General features: G+C 46.2%; 1 long non-coding RNA gene across 1 annotated transcript in view; it reads right to left on the reverse strand.

Moving 5' to 3' along the window:
• The window catches only part of LOC133215199 (uncharacterized), a 59,779-nt gene that overhangs the window by 19,955 nt on the left and 23,888 nt on the right, over positions 1–15,936 (reverse strand). The window contains exon 2 of the long non-coding RNA XR_009726338.1: positions 2,430–2,769. This is a non-coding gene — a long non-coding RNA (uncharacterized LOC133215199). The remainder of the gene's footprint in view (positions 1–2,429; positions 2,770–15,936) is intronic.

Below are 15,936 nucleotides of genomic sequence, written 5' to 3' on the forward strand. Positions count from 1 at the left end.
CCTAACCAAAATCAAACAGGGATTTACTGACCAGCTCTCATGCGCTGCAGAGACCAAGCCAAAGCTCGCACTGGCTGTCCCGTGACAATGGAGCACCTTTTCTATTTTAGTTTCACTTAAGCACAGGAGGGAAAAGAAATTACTAGAAACATGTTTCACTAATAACTGGAAACTTTCTGTTAAACTAATCAGAGCACTACACTTGCGTAGGGGTGCACTACGGCTTTCTAGGACACGTAACCAACCAAACATAGCCCACCATAGGCCCCTGGCAGGATCAGCTGCTCGGCTGCAACAGCATGCATCTGCTAGCGCTGGCAATTTACAGCTGGAAAGAATTAGGGAGGGCTGATTAATTGCTACAATATGAAATTTCCATGCCTTCATTTTACATTAGTGGCTCCACAGTTAGCAGAAACCCAAGGGAAAATTAGAAAAGGGTGAGGGGTGGCAGGTGGAGGAAGCAGTCCCTCTCAGACATGTCCAGAGCCAGGAGCATCCTCAGAGGATGATCCCTTTTCAGCAAGGCTTCAGCTTTCATCAGAAACAAACAAGGCCTCCATGCTTTGAAGCTGCACAGAAAATGCCACAGCTAAGAGCTAACACGGTGACATCCTCCAGAGCCCCCAGACAGCCCCAGGGCTGCCTTCTGTCATGGGGGATGTTGGTGCCCCAGGGACATGCAGCACTGCAGAAGGACCACAATTGGCCATAAGATGGATGGAGGCTAAAACCATCCATCCTTCTTCCCCACCTCCCTCCTCTTCTTCCCCCACAAAAAGGAGGGGTGATGATTACACAGCAACTTCAAGGCTGCAAACCTCTTGCTTCACACTTCCCTCTCCAACGAGCCCCTGGTGCCACATGTATGGACCAACCACCTTAAGAAGTGGAGACCGTCAAGAGCCACCTTCACCTTAACAGAGTGCAGGAGTGGGAACAAGCATACACACCTAAATGGGTACAGGGACTAGCGACAGCCATGGGAGAATCCCAAAACCTCCATCAGAGGGCCAACTCACCAGCAACCCAACAGAGACACGCTGCATGGAGACGTCAGCGTCACAGGCTTTCCGTCAAGATGCTCAGGTCCAATTTGTCAGCATGGGGGCAATTTGCACCCCCTGCTGAAGCAGGAATTAGGAAACCCCAATGTGTCTTGCTCCCTGGATGGAGCAAAGCAAGATGACAGCTTTGTTGTCACCTCCCTGTATCCCTTCCTCTCCCCGCCCCACACACAGGCAGTGGGTTTATTTCCAACCTGATGAACTCAGACGAACAAAAGAACAAAAACTCTCACCCCCTCCCTCCGGAGGAGAGGGGAAGATGCAGAGTTCAGTCTGCCACTCTGCTGCTAGCTGGCACTGCTGCTGCCAGTGCCACGCGGGCCGACAAGCGCCGCGTAGTTTCACACACCATATGTGCAGCAATCGGGAAGCGCCAACAGCACAGGGCTGGAGAAGCAGCCACTGCCTGCAAATCAATGGTGCTATGGGGAGAGAGAAGCAGCAAAACAACAGCCACAAGTACTCTGTCACATGCAGTCTTTCCAAGTGACATAATGCCCCTGGACGTGTTACCAATCCGACACGAAAGGTGTGTGGACACAGGGAATACTTTGGCGTCACTCACCTGCATGTGCAGTGCTTCTGTAAGCAATAAACCTAGAACACTGCATCTACACCCATCTCAGGGCCCAAAGGTGAAGATCTGGGGGGTCAGCATCCCATGCAGTGACAAGCAAGGTCAGGGCAGCAAGGGCACTGCACACATGGCTGGTTGCATGCCATGCACACAGCTAAGCCTGGCAGCTCTGCCCTATCCACCCAGCCATACCCCTGGGACCTCTGCCTCTAGCTGGGAAACCCACTGGCAATGTTGGGGTTTCTCACTGACAGGGACCCACACCAGGCAGGAGAGTAGGGTGCAGGCAGACCAGCCCTCGGCACAGGTCAGTGATGCATGTACCAGGTGCAAGAGATGGGCATCCTCTTACCTGGGAGGAGACACCCCCTTCCTTGCAAGGACCTCCACCAGTGGGAATACAGCTTTGCCAAGCTTCTCATCAAGACCTTGTGGTGTACCTCACACCTGGGGTTTCCCAAGGTTGAGGTTTTTTGTGATGGTTGTTTGGTTGGTTTTTTTTGCTGTGGGTTTTGTTTTTTAACAGCTGCTGGGTCCATGTGACAAATTTTAAGCAGGTGAGACTCAAACCCTCATAATTAAAGAGGCACAGAAATGGGGGGGACACAGGATGGGGACACACCAGACACCCACACACTTGACTGTAAAATCCTAAGAGGTAGAACAGCACAGAAGCTCTTGTCCCAGAAATAGCAAAGCTTTATTCTTTTCTTTCTTGAAAACACTTCAGTCACAGAATTAAATAAAAGGAAGTTCTAAAAACATGGGCAGACACGTGTACTCACCTTGGCAAGATCTCTTGTTTTTCAAAGGTCTAACAGCTTCTAGGTGAATATAGCAGCTCCAGAAAGACCAAGTTGGACAGTACCATCTGCAGAGAGGTACCTCGAAAGAGAAGGTCTGTGTTTTAATCTGTGTAGTCCCATTAAGAGATTTTGGCCTTCACGTTTCCTCCAGTTGGCTTCTCCTTAGCACAAGGGTCTGGAGACGAGCTGTGAGGATGCTCTGGGACAACCGCAAGAAGCCTCTCTGGGGAACTGGGCTCCAGCAATCAGGGTGCAGGGCTGATGCACCAAACGGCTGCGCCCTGGGTCAAGCCTCACCTTCAGGTACCAGCACACTCCCCTGCGCAAAGAGCAAACACAGAGCTGACAAGTGCAGCCTTCAGCTACGGTGCCGCGTTTTGCTTGTGTTTTATGTAACCATTTATGACTGTTATTCAATTATGAAGGAGAGCTTGCCATGGAAACGGCAAAGAGGTATTTTGTTTAAGATACAGAGCACACTTTTTAAGTAAGAGCTATTCATCTCTAATATGCAGACACCTGAACCACGTCCAAGGTTTTTACGTTTAGATGTGTTTGTTTCCCAGAAGGCGGCCAGGCCTCCTTGAGGGCTATGAACCACACGGCACACCTGAAAGCAAAGACTTTTTTCATTTTTCCTCCCTAAAACTAAGAAGCCAGGTGAAACAAAGCAATGGATCTGATCCTTTGTGTGGCCACTGGGGAGTTAGGCAGGAAATGCCATTTTCCACTGAGGCTCCATGAGACTGTAGTGGCTTTGCTGACTGCCAGCCTACATTAGCTCCCCAAACTGCTAAGCCTCAGGGACTGATCCCTGTCCCGTACAGCCCATAGTCAATCGGAAGGTGACCTAGTAATCCAATTAGGCAGTAACACAGGCTGTCTGAAGAAATAAAACAAAAGGAAACAGGGAACGGAAAAGCAACAGGAAAGAAGTTATGCCTAAAGCAAAGTGTATCCTCATTACTCCCCTAATCTGCAGCTGCAAGCAGGAGCTTAGTTGGGTGCCCAGTGCCTGCAAGACAGGGACAGCAAGCTACAGAAAGCCCAGCTCACACCCCAGCCTGGAACCCCCCATCACCAAACACAAGAGCAGCAAAGAGACGGCCCTTTCTAGTCAGTTTGGTCAGTAAAGCTCAGCATGATTTCTCCAACCTGTTCTAGCTATTTAACATGCTTCTCTGACTTTTGTCACACCACGTACAGCCATTGCCAGGTATTCTGAGTGTGCCATCCAGAAAACCACACAGCTGCAAAGGGACAGGGGATGGACACCACAAGTATTTCCTCTGAACGTGGCTGGGTGGCAGAGGCTGCTCCCCTGAGCACTCCCTCAGGGTGCCCATCCCCAGCTGCTCAACCTTATCAGGTGCCCAGCTGCAAAGAGTGGCTCCTGCTCTTCAGAGGATGCCCCACATCAAGCACAAACATGAACAAGTGCATGAGGAACTGCCCATTCAGCGTTAAAGGTCAGAACCCCTGGGAAGGTAAGGGCAACGCAAGTTTGCAAGGCACTGTGAAAAACACTGTGACTGCAGAAAGGGGATTTCTGATTAAAACAAATGTTGAAACTGCTGGTGGTTTCCACACCCCTCACAAACCAGCACAGCTAAGGTTTAGAAAAGACATTTTAAGACACTTCCTGGCCGAGCTCTGGCTTCTGCTGGGCCAGAAGATAATTACAAACTCAAACACAGAGCAAGAGATCTCAGCTGCCGATGGATTTGTTTGTGGGTGTGAAAGCTCAAAAGCACGAAAACTATCACATCAGCTTCCACGCTGGAGGCCCGAGTAACAGCAATATCTGAGGGGCTGGAAAACAACAAAATGAAAGAAAAACCCCCTTGTGAATGCCATTGCTCCAGAAAATTAGCATTTTTAATAGGAAAGTAAACATAAGGCTTGGTTTATATGATGATAACTATCAGCATGTCAGGGGTTTTTTATGGTTTCTCCATTATCACAACAAAAGCGTGCTGAGCATTTAGGTTGAACTGCAGGAGTTAAAAATGCATAACATCCTGACTTCTTACAGATAATTTTGCAAACAAGAAGTGATGAGAATACACTTGCACCACTGATTTCTTTTATGAATAATTTTAACAGCACTTTTAAGTCTGCAGAGACGTCCAGTTATTTTATCAAGATGGACCTGCAATCCAAGATCAAAGTCTGAAAGGATGATAGGTCAAGGAGCCAGGCATCCATCTCTGGCTTAGAAAAATCCTCCTCCTGAACATTATCATAAAGGACTTGCTTTTGCTCTGCATTCTGTGACACAACAGTGCACGGCATCATCCATCAATGAAGCAATGCCTCTTGGTAGCTGTTCATCGTGCTACCAAAACCTTGGCTGAGCACGAGCACGTTCTGTTTTGAGACAGAGCGGCTCCTGCACTGGTCCAGCTCCTACGCCAAGCAGCTCCTCTGGACCAGAGAAGAGCCAGGGGGGATCAAACTGCGCTCCCTGGCCAAGACCAGACATGGAGCCACTGAATCCCATGCCTGCTCAGCTACAACCAGATTTTTCCCCCCTGACGGTGCCCTGGCATGGGGTACAACCCCAGGGGCTCCTCCATGCCCCAGCATAAGAGGTTGCCCAGCAGAGGCAGTGCCAGCCTCACACACAGGATGGCTCCAAAACGTGCTCCCATATGTCCCCCACTGTGAGCAGGGAGGAACAAGGAGCTTGGGACCCAAGCAAGCACATCTCAAATGCTGCAGGTTCACCCAAGCCACTGGGCAGTGCTCATGCCTTCAGTTACATGGGTATAGGGAAGTGACTAGTTTCACAGAGAGGAAAATGTTTTTCTACCCTCTCCACAGATGACTAGCAACACAAACCTGAAACATCAAAAAACGTCTCTTAATTACCGAAGTCAGCACTTAATGACTCCAATTACATTGCCACTGATTTCTGAAAATTGGATTCTCCACTACACTTGCTGTGTTTAAATTAGTTTCTTACCTCATTCATGGTAATTATACTTTGACAAACCAAATTAAAATACAGTAGAGATTTCTGAAATCCCACTGAAAAATAGGGGGGATTTAAGAACAAAACATTTCCTAAGCCTACCGCCATCCACATTTCTCATCACTCTCTCTTCAGGGCACAGGAATGCAGAGCGTTAAAAGATAAGAGAAATGCAAAGTACAGTATTTTGTTAAAACGCAGTAGAAACAGTGTTTTGGTAGTACGATACAGTGGTTTGGTTCTGTGACAGAAACTCACTGTCTTATCCCCCTGTATCACAGAAATTAGCTTCTCCTTTCATCCTAAAAACCAACAAAAGTTACTCTCCTCAGGCTCACCATCACCAGAGGACTCCAGCAATGAGAAGACAGATGTGCATTTATCAGAAGGGAATTTATTTCTCACAACTAACAGTTCTCTGTATGTAACCTGCATGTTTAAAGCCAGTATCTAGACCTATCATCAAAACATGCCTATGGGATAAGCATGACTTCTTCAGGATGCAGTTGCACCCATTTGGGGATGCTTACCCTTAATTAGGGAACCATATTCCTTATTTGAGGGCTGCAGCACCTCTTCTCTGGAAAAAGGCTGAGAGAGTTGGGCTTGTTCAGCCTGGAGAAGGCTCAGGGAAGACCTGACAGCAGCCTTCCAGTACTGAAAGGGGGCCTACAAGAAAGCTGGAGAGGGAATTTTTGACAAGAGCATGTAGTGGCAAGAGGCAACGGCATTAAACCAACAGAAGGGAGATTTAGATATTAGGAAAAAATTCTTCACTATGCAGATGGGGAGACACTGGAACAGTTTGCCCAGAGAAGCTGTGATTGCCCCAGCCCTGAAAGTGCTCAAAACCAGGGCAACCTGGTCTAGTGTAAGGTGTCCATGGCACGTGGGGTAGAACTGGGTGACCTTTAAGGTCCCTTCCAACCCAAACAATTCTGTAATTCCATGATCTTCAAGTTCCCATTTGTAATTAGTATTAGAAATGTTAAAAGACAGGAACGTAAACTGCATTTTTCAAGAAACTAAGCAACGAATGTAGAGAATGCATAAACCCAGTATTTTAGGGAAAGCCTCTACATGTGTTTGCTTCATATGATACAGAAAGAGCAGTGATTTCTCCAAAGATGCCCATCCATACATTTTTATCCAAAAGAGGAAGGAAAAGCCACCAACAGTCCCTAGTCCCTTTGCCAATCTCAAAATTAAACATCCAAAGCACATACCCTTACACTGCAGCAGCCTGGCAATAGCCACAGCAGTTCCTGAGTATCCACAGTAACTATGGCAATGCCAAGGTGCTCTTGCCAACACGGTCCGGGCAATACAGTCACAGGAATGTGTCTCAGCACCTGGACAAATTAATCCTAATCCCTGCAGGACCATGACCATAGCCATTTCAGGAGCCAGCTACCTGACACTGCATCTCGGACAACAGGCAGGCATTACACTGGCTGGAAGGTTAGCACACAGAGCAATCAAGCCAGCCCCAAAGTTAGCTGTCGGGAAATTAAAGGTTTCTGAGGGATCACAACTGCCCCAAAGGAGCAATGACTAGTCCAAAGAAGCCTGGACCAACATGGCGTGCCAACCTCTAGATCCTCGTGGCAAAGCAGTAAGGCATCACAAAGCCCCCACGAACTCACTAAAACTAGAGAGGAATACAAATGGGTTCATCTGCACATGTTCAGTGTGTATAGTGCTAACTCAAGAGGGAAGAGGATACAGATTTACAGGGTCACTTTTTCACTTCAGTATAGGGATATAATATGCTGCTGTCACAGCTACTTCTTGCAATAATACCTTTTCATTATGTTTGTTTCTGCTTTATTTTTATTCTCATCTTTCACGGATACCCATTACTCAGCAGTGGTTGTTGGATTTTATGTTCACATATGGTTTAAAAAGGAGGCTGGTTAATGTTCCCTGTATGTAAATAACTACATTTCAGTCCCTGCTGTGCAAGTGAAGAAATGATTAGATTATAAATCTTGAATACAGAAATATGTCAAGAAGGTTTTCATCTAGAAATCTATTAGAGCTTACTCTGAGTTACATTTTCTATCTTCCCTTTTACCCATGAATTCCCACTACTTTTAATGAGCACATAAAGCAACTAGCAACAGGCAAAAACGGTCCAAAAAGCAGGACTCCAGGGGAGCAGCCATTAACTCAGGTGCAGCCCTTTTGTAGGCATCTCTTTGCCTGGAGGCAGGGCTTTCACCACCACTGACGCAAAGGCAAATCCAAAGCCAAATCCAACAAGTCAATGCTGAGGGGAGGCCAAGTGCTGAGGATGCCTGGGGAACCCCCACAGGACACAGTGGACAGTGGGAACCTGGGGAAAGGCCACCTGGGATAACATGGCAACTGCTGCTGCCACCCATGCTGGTGCCCCATGCGAGCAGGAGCCATTGTGCAGGGAGCTGGCTTCACCACCAGCAAAGAGCAATCATAGGACAACACATGCAAACAGCAGTGCAGCACAGCATGGTAAGAGCCAGAAGGGACAAACACCTGCATCTTAAATGATTCTGCTTTAGTTCTATTTGTGGCATAACCCTAACGAGGCTGCTAGAAACAAACACAAGTTTTTCAATGTAATCAATTCATTTTTCAATAACATGGCTGCCAGTATTCATTTCAAATCAAAGCTCCCACACCAAGCCAAGCCACACCAGTTCTTTTTTAAAATGAATGCCATGAGAGGCAGAAGCAACATTAACATAAGCACTAACACTGCCAGCTTGTTTGCTATGAGAAACCAGCACACAGAATAATCTTTTGAACTTCCCAAGGTGGAGAAACACTCTTTAAGTAAATAAAGACGAGATACATAATTCATTGTTCAGCCAGGCTCCCTTCCCTGCTGAGCCACAACAGACCGCAGGAAATGCTCCTGCTCCCTACCATCCCCCAGCCCTCATACTCCTAGCCCTTTCAGTGCAGGGAATAACGGCAGAAAGCTCACATCGGCTATCGAGCAAGCAGCATACAGCTGCAGGTAAATGGGCAGCAGACCTTTCATCACAAGCACCCCAGCCAGCCCATGCTGCAAGCCACAGAGCGCTTGCTCACAAAAGTCTGGACCTGTTCTGGAGAAGATGGAAAGCCTTAATAAAGTATGACACACCCCTGAAAGCAAGCAGGAAACATGACAGGCAGCAGTGGCAGCATCCCATTGCTTTCCAATGAAGAGGGAGTTTGCTGGGTTAAAACTCTCATCTCACCCTAGGAGGGTGAGGACACAACTGGCTTCCATGAGGGTATGGGCAATAAGCAGCACTCGCTGCCAACTCAACCCAGCAGCAGAATTGCCCAAGTGTATTGGTACCACCACAAACAGGAGCAAGCACTCCTCCATGCAATCACCTGCCTCGGGTAGGTCAGTGCGAAGATGAGTCTCTGGTGGCAAGCAAACAAGAAAAGCCAGGAAATGCCTCCGAAAGTAGAAATTAAAGCACTAATCAAGAAGCCAGGAAAGAAGGAAAACTCTTTGGCCTGTGGAAGCAGGCAGCAGATAGCCTGAAACTGGATATTAACTTGATTTGTACAAATGTAGTCCAAGCTATCAACTTTGAGCATGGTCTTTCTGCAGTTAAGAGACACTGAAGTGACTGCAAGAGCTAAGGGATTCAAAAGATGCCCCAAATCAACACTGGGGTACAAGGATGGGAGGAACCCCAATGCTGCTCAGCTTTGCCTACTTCCATCCCCATCCCACCCCACGCTCTCTCAGAATACTGATGAGGAATTTTTGCCCAAAGCCAGTCCCAGTAACTGATTTTTGCTGACCTAAAGTTATCCTGCAGCTCTAACAACAGATGATGGATCTCATTTCCTACCCTAGCAGCCTCTGTGCTGTGGCATTGTCTTGCATATTAACGATCCTTAATTGACAACTAAAAGCATCTGCAAAGTCTCAAGTATGGATTTTACCACTTAATCCAAAGCAATAAGGAGCCGACAATGTAAAGTACATTTAAGGAAAGTATGTTTAAGTGGAAAGGGACATCAAGATAATTTTTCTCCTTGACCAGTGGTGGCAGGTGAGTAAGATGATGAGTAATATTAGCCTGAAAGAGATATTTAAAAAATAAATACGTATTTTTTAAGTTGGCAGGGAATAAGCCTATTCAGTGGAAACGGGAAGAAAAAAGGTCAGGGAAGCAAAGGAAAAGAGCTGCCCACTTGCCCGTGACACTGTCAGCTTCAGACAGTGACTGAAGATGAGTATAAATAACCTCCAGTCAGGGCTCCTGGATTTCAGTGCTTCCTGTGACTGCTGAAGAGGCGTTGTCAGCTGATCCTTATTTCTCGAGTTTGGGGTAGGGTTAGGCTGAAAAGGGTTAGGCTGGGGTAGGATAAGGCTGAAAAGAAGGGTTAATTAAACAAAGAAGAAAATAGTCCTTTAGAAATTGATGAGACAATGAAAGTAAATGGCTTGGCAAAACAACCTTGATTTCACTATCAGTTATAAAACCATCTAAGAGATGGAACCCTGTTTTAATGACTTATAGTCTCACTGTATGTTCCTGCAGAAATTGTAAGTACTGGGACATTTATTAGGGTAAAAGCAATCACACCCAAGCCACCTCCTTTTCTACTCTGCAAAAGGAGAAAAAGCTGCCAAGAATCTCTTCATCCAGAAAACAAAGCACCACCAAGGACTTAGGAAAATGATCATGTTGCCAAAATAAGACTCAAAAAAATATACTCATCAAGTTAATGTGGCATTTGTTGTTTCCTTGCCTGGAGGAACAGTGCATCAACGCTCAGGTAGGTGACCAAAACCAGAAACCCATGTTTCCTCTCCTTTCCTGCTCTATGGCTAGACTCTGCATTTTCCACTCTCTTCTGTGATCTATTTCTGTTTGTTTGAGAAGTCATATGACCAGGGGAAGGCCCAGAGCCTTCAGGGTAAAAATACATGTGAAACATAGATCATGCCTACGTTACTCATCTGATGGTTATTTAATGGTTTTTAGCTTGGTTTGGTTTGGGTTTTTTTTTGTAATATACCGATAAAGAAAAAATACTTCAGTCCAATTTCATAACACATTTGAAGTCTTGCATCATCATGTTCATGAGGTCAGAACCACAACTGTCACAAGTTTACTACCACGGCTGTAAATCCCAGCATGATAACGCTGAGATACCCCAGCTGTCAGAGCAGTGACACTGCAGACTGTGCTGCATTTTTAACCTCCATTGTGCATAATTGTTAAACACTGACCCATTCCCCAGCAGCCCTCAGTGGAAGCGGGTTGCTAAGAAACCCGTTTGTGCTCCAGACACTTTTTAAAGCTAGTTTAGAAATGGCCAAAAGGCAACAGAGTACTGAGACTACTGTGGACAGATCCCAGGTGGAGGTGCAAGCATAGGAAGCAAGTGAGACTAACCTTCCCACACCTCTATCAAGTGTCATTAATACTCAGTGCCACTTTGCTACATATGAAAACCCCTTAAAGAAGCCCTGCTGCAGCTCCAACACAGCTCATACACCTCCTGACCTGCAATATTAATTGCCTCCTGCTTCAGAACGAGCTCCTGTGCAATTGCCGGCATGAGAAGATAAGAGTTGAGGCACCAGACCTCCATGCTCATGCTGCCAGAGAATTTCACCCACGTCTGAGAGGTGTAAGGGCTGCAACCCAGCACAGCTGAGAGCAGACACCCTGCTGTGCTCACCTACCAGCCTTACAGGGATTGTGAGCCCAAACATCTAACAGAGCCCATGGATGACAGGCAACATCCTCCACACTAGCACTTGCAGACACCCAAAGGACAGCATTGAACAAGAACAGCCTTCTGAAACACTCATTGAGTTTTATTAGGGAAAACCACAATGTCCTATGAAATCTAATGGGAATATAATTACTCTTCCAGCCTCCTGTGCAGGGACTTTCAATAGACTGATGATTAGAAGTAATCAGTTAATCAGAGGGTAGAAATCGTCCAGCCTGTGTTTCCACATCACGGTGCCCCACAGCCTCTCCTTCCCAGCTCCCCATCAGCAGGTACCTTGGTAGGCATGCCATAATGGCACCCAGCTGTGGGCCTGACAAGCAACATGTGAGGCAGCAAAATTACTTCTGCTGCACCCTTCAACAGGCTGGGGCTCTCACACCCACGAGGCTGCAGCATTTCTTGGCATTTGTGGAGAGGGACCTCCTAGTTCCAAGACCTTTATCGTTCTGGCAAACCAGGTCAGGTGGACCTCATGAGCACTGTGAGTGCTGCCCTATCTCTATTTTTAACTCTCTTTTTTCTCTTTTGAAAACACACTCTGAAAAAGAGGTGCAACACTGTGTTATGTCACTGCAGAGAAGTGTGCCCTTCTTATCTTGGTATTGTACTCATGTATCACCGACTCATTATCAACCCTAATGTCTGTCATTATTAGTTATAGAAACTTGATTTTTGTCCTATAGAAACCAGTGGTTAAAATGCTACAGATTTAAACAGAAGCAAAACTGAGCAATCACAGTAATTGTCCAGAAGGAACTGGAAAAATGGCAGGATTTGGAAGGAACATGCAGACAGAAAAGCTCCAAAGTTCTGCTTTTTCTGACCTTATGTTTTATAAAAATATAGCCTATCAGTGTAGGTTATAGTAGTAACTATAGTTACTAGTGTAATTAATGTAAATTAGACCTTTAAGATCAGGTTCACAAAGCAGCAGCCATATGCCAGAGTGGATACTCAAGTAGCTGAACCTGTTCTTTGTTGTCTTGTTTTCAGAACAGACTGTGTATCACTTTAATACATTTATGCAAACATGCCTTTTTTCCCTCCTTTTTTTCTTTCAAGCTGTCAAGAAAACTCTAAGAACAGTTTAGCCCAACAAATACTGGGGTAAATATACACAAAACCAGCAAAGGCTTCCAGCTTGTGCCTCTAACCATCAGCAATCTTCTTTTCACCGGAAGTAGCAGGGGCTACAATGCAAATGTTTTACAAGTCACAGAGATGTGCTAAACAACAGTGAAAGCTTTATTCTGTAAAAAGGGAGATAAAAGATTTGGGCAACCAGATGATTGCCAGGGACAAGACATGCAAAAAAAGCTGAGAGGTAGAGGAATCAAGAGGTCAACAATAAAACAGAGAAGGGACCCTGAGCAGAGCACCCACCTAATGGAGCTGGCCAGGCACACAGCAGGGCAAGGGGACAGAAATTGGTTTCCACATTGCTCAGTCTTCACCCTGACCAGCACTCCCCCTCCTGCTGGGTGGGCCAGGGCAATGGAGAGACCAATGGGGAAGCCCTATGGCTTGGCCCCATCTTCACCATAGGTGAATTTTCACCCCCTGAGCACCAGCTGAAGCCTACAGGCAGAGATGTGTGCAGTACATCAACCTACATTACCACATTCACCTCCACACTCCGCAAAAACTTGGCATTTGTTTCATTTAGTGTCTGGTTTATAACCTTGTGAAAGAAATGTTATGAAATTATTCATTTGGAAAAGAAATGATTAATCATGAAGATGTCATACAAAACCAAGGGGCCCTGTGAGTAATTTGACCACTTCTGTTTAGACTGTTTTTTATAGTTTGTCATAAAGGGCTTAAAACCTTAACCCAGCTTGCCTTCACTGCTGCTCTGGGGGTCTGAGCTCTTGTTTATCACACTTGGTGATACTAAAACGAGTTATGCAGCATAAAGCTTTGTCACTGCCTTGTCAGTCACTCTAAGCAACACAATACCATCACCTCCAGCTGACCCCTGGAAGTTAAGTATTGTTTCATGACAAAATATTGAAGCTTGCTGATGGCAATCTGCCCTCCAGACAGAGACAGACCTTGCGCAACACCCGACCTGCATCCAAAGCCAAGGCATCACCCAGCAGGATTGCTAACTGGAGATAAATACCCACCGCACATGGGAAAGTGATGAGCCAGAAACTTCAGGACTTCAGGAAGGTTGCTGGGATTAAACAATAACATTTCCACCGGTTCTGCAGAAGAAGAGCTAGAGACGACCCAGGGTGGGAAACTCTGCCAAATAAAACTGCTAGGAACTGCATTGCTCACTGTTCACTTTCGCAAGCAAGCTCCTAGGAAAGGAAAACAAACCTTTTGGTCCTAAAAGTGCCTGGAGTACCAAACCTGGACTCAGCTCTATACCCTTCTGTCCCTGAAAATAGAAAGGATCAGGTGGGAAGAGCAGAAGGACAGTTCAATGTGTGTGTGCACGCAGGCATCAAACAGTCATTACTGCCTGAGGAGCCAGGAGACAGACGGCAGAAGTCACTTTAGGCCCACTGGCCTCTGCAGAATGGTTAACAAAAGAAGAAAGGAACTGTAAAGAGGTCCGTAACACAGAACAGTTCCTGGAGGAAGAGCAGCACCTGATAAATGGTTCAGTTGTTAAATGATTGATCCCGCAGGCATCAAGCAGCCAGCCTCGCACCAAAGCAGAGGTGACTGCTGAGATGGCTGGATGTTTTACCTGTATGGAGACCTGAGGACCAAGCCTAAAAGTTTCACTGAATTCTGTAATCCCTAATGAAAGAAGAAATGAAAAGGGGGGAAAAAAAGGCAGAAAAGAGACAACCAGCGATGACCTGCACAGTGCTCTACTCCACTGCACAGGAAATAAATCCGACCATGCATAAAATATGACAATATGTATTTGGAACCAAATTACTACTTCATCAGACCTATTAAAACCAACCATCCAGTGGAGCCTGAACTTACTCAGCTCAACACAAGCAAGCACGAGGCAGTTGAGTCTTGTGAGGGGCTCGGGGCAGCAGAGGAGGCAGAGGAGTGCACAAAACCTCTTCCATAGCAGAGAAGAGATGGGTATACATGCTACTCCACGTGTCGTGAGCTGTTCAAAGCCCATGCTATTGCCAAAGATGATAACTCCTTCCATCTTCACTCTATGTGCCAGACCCTGCGCTCTGCAGGGTGCTCCTGCACCCATGCAATTCAGGGTGTGCAGATGGCAGGGAAGCCTTGGTGAAAAATCAACCCTACCAAGAGTGGTTTCCAGCAGACTAGCTCCCTGATCATCTCACTACATGGTAGCTAGCATTTTCCTTGTCCTCTCCCTTGTGCCAGCCTCTCCAGGATGCCAGGGTATGGAAATCCTCCTTCTCCTACCCCATGTCACGGGGATGCACCCAGGGCAGAGCTGGCACAGCCACTCCTGAGCTGAATCCCCTCTGGTAAAGCAGCCTCATGTTTCCAGAGAGCCATTAATCCATCACCTTTCAGCTCAGATTCATACAAATTATTTTATTCATAATTAATTAAGGTCTCTAAATGCGGAAATTAAATTAACATTTACAGTGTAAGAGGAGATAACACACAAAAAAACCTAGATAGCAGCAACATCTCTCTCCTCTGCATGAATCAGGACGATGGGTGGGGGTGGTGGCTACCTGGCAGTCATATTGTGTAGTATAGTGAAATCTGTATTAGGTTGTAATACAGATTTCAGCATCTTTGAAGAGCTGCTCAGGCCTGGTCACAAGAGATGTGTATGTCTGAAGTGCCAAATGAATCCCCAAACTCAGGTGCCCCTCAATTCTACTCTAAAAAACCCCCTACTCTGTCACTAGGAGCACATGTGCAGGACAGCTAAGAACCCAGTGTTTCTTTTATGGCTCGGCTCCTCCACTGGAAAACAAGCTGTTTGAAGCACAAAAGAGCGCTCGTTGTCATATGTATTTAGACTCACCTTTCCATTCAAATCAGGCTGCAGCAAAAGAGAGAACATACAGGGAAACAGATGGCCCTGCACTGAACACAAGGCATAATTTACTTGAGGGGCTGAGAGTCAGGGAGGAGGATAGGAGGATCAACGCCACCACTGAATTCAGCCTTGTAGTTACTGCAGAGCCCTGATGTACATACTGTAACACATACCACAGCCACAAATGTTTCTGCATTAACTCAGAAAGGAAGGATTCTTGAAAGTTTTTCATTTCTTGTTTCAATGGCAAAGCAGCATCTGAATTGGTGATGGGGATTATGATGACTGTTTCAAAGGCAACTTCCTCCCATGCTTGATAGCCCACCAATGCAGTTAATATCAGAATTCATTACAAGAGTGAAAGGATCTTTTTCCCCTATATTCAGCCTGGTTTGCCTAGTTTCAAAGGGATATTTGGGCTGAGATGATGGTAGGAAGATGGTCTGTACAGTTACTCAAAGAGAACAGGAAACAGACATGTCCCAAGCAGTAGCATATTCAGCCAGGCAGCCAGGTTGCAGAAAGGGTAATAGCCATGTTGAAATGAAGCAAAGAAGATAAGATTAATATATGTGACCTTTCTGATTCTGCACAGCCAAAAACAACACACAAACTAGAGGAAAGTTTTAGGGGTAGACTGCCTGCAGATTCCAAGCACCCCCATGTCTCAGTGAAGTCCATGGGGGCTGAGTGTACCTGTGCTAAAAGTATGCACAACCTTTCCTTACGGAGGGAACAGGGGGAGGCTCCCCACAGTACTCCACAGGAGCCTTTCAGGATCAGTTCTTCACTTGGCAAGA

This window comes from Neopsephotus bourkii, unplaced genomic scaffold (genome assembly GCF_033783945.1).
Source record: "Neopsephotus bourkii isolate Nb327-2 ecotype Australia unplaced genomic scaffold, CSIRO-AGI_Nbou_v1 NB_962, whole genome shotgun sequence".
NCBI lineage: Eukaryota > Metazoa > Chordata > Aves > Psittaciformes > Psittacidae > Neopsephotus > Neopsephotus bourkii.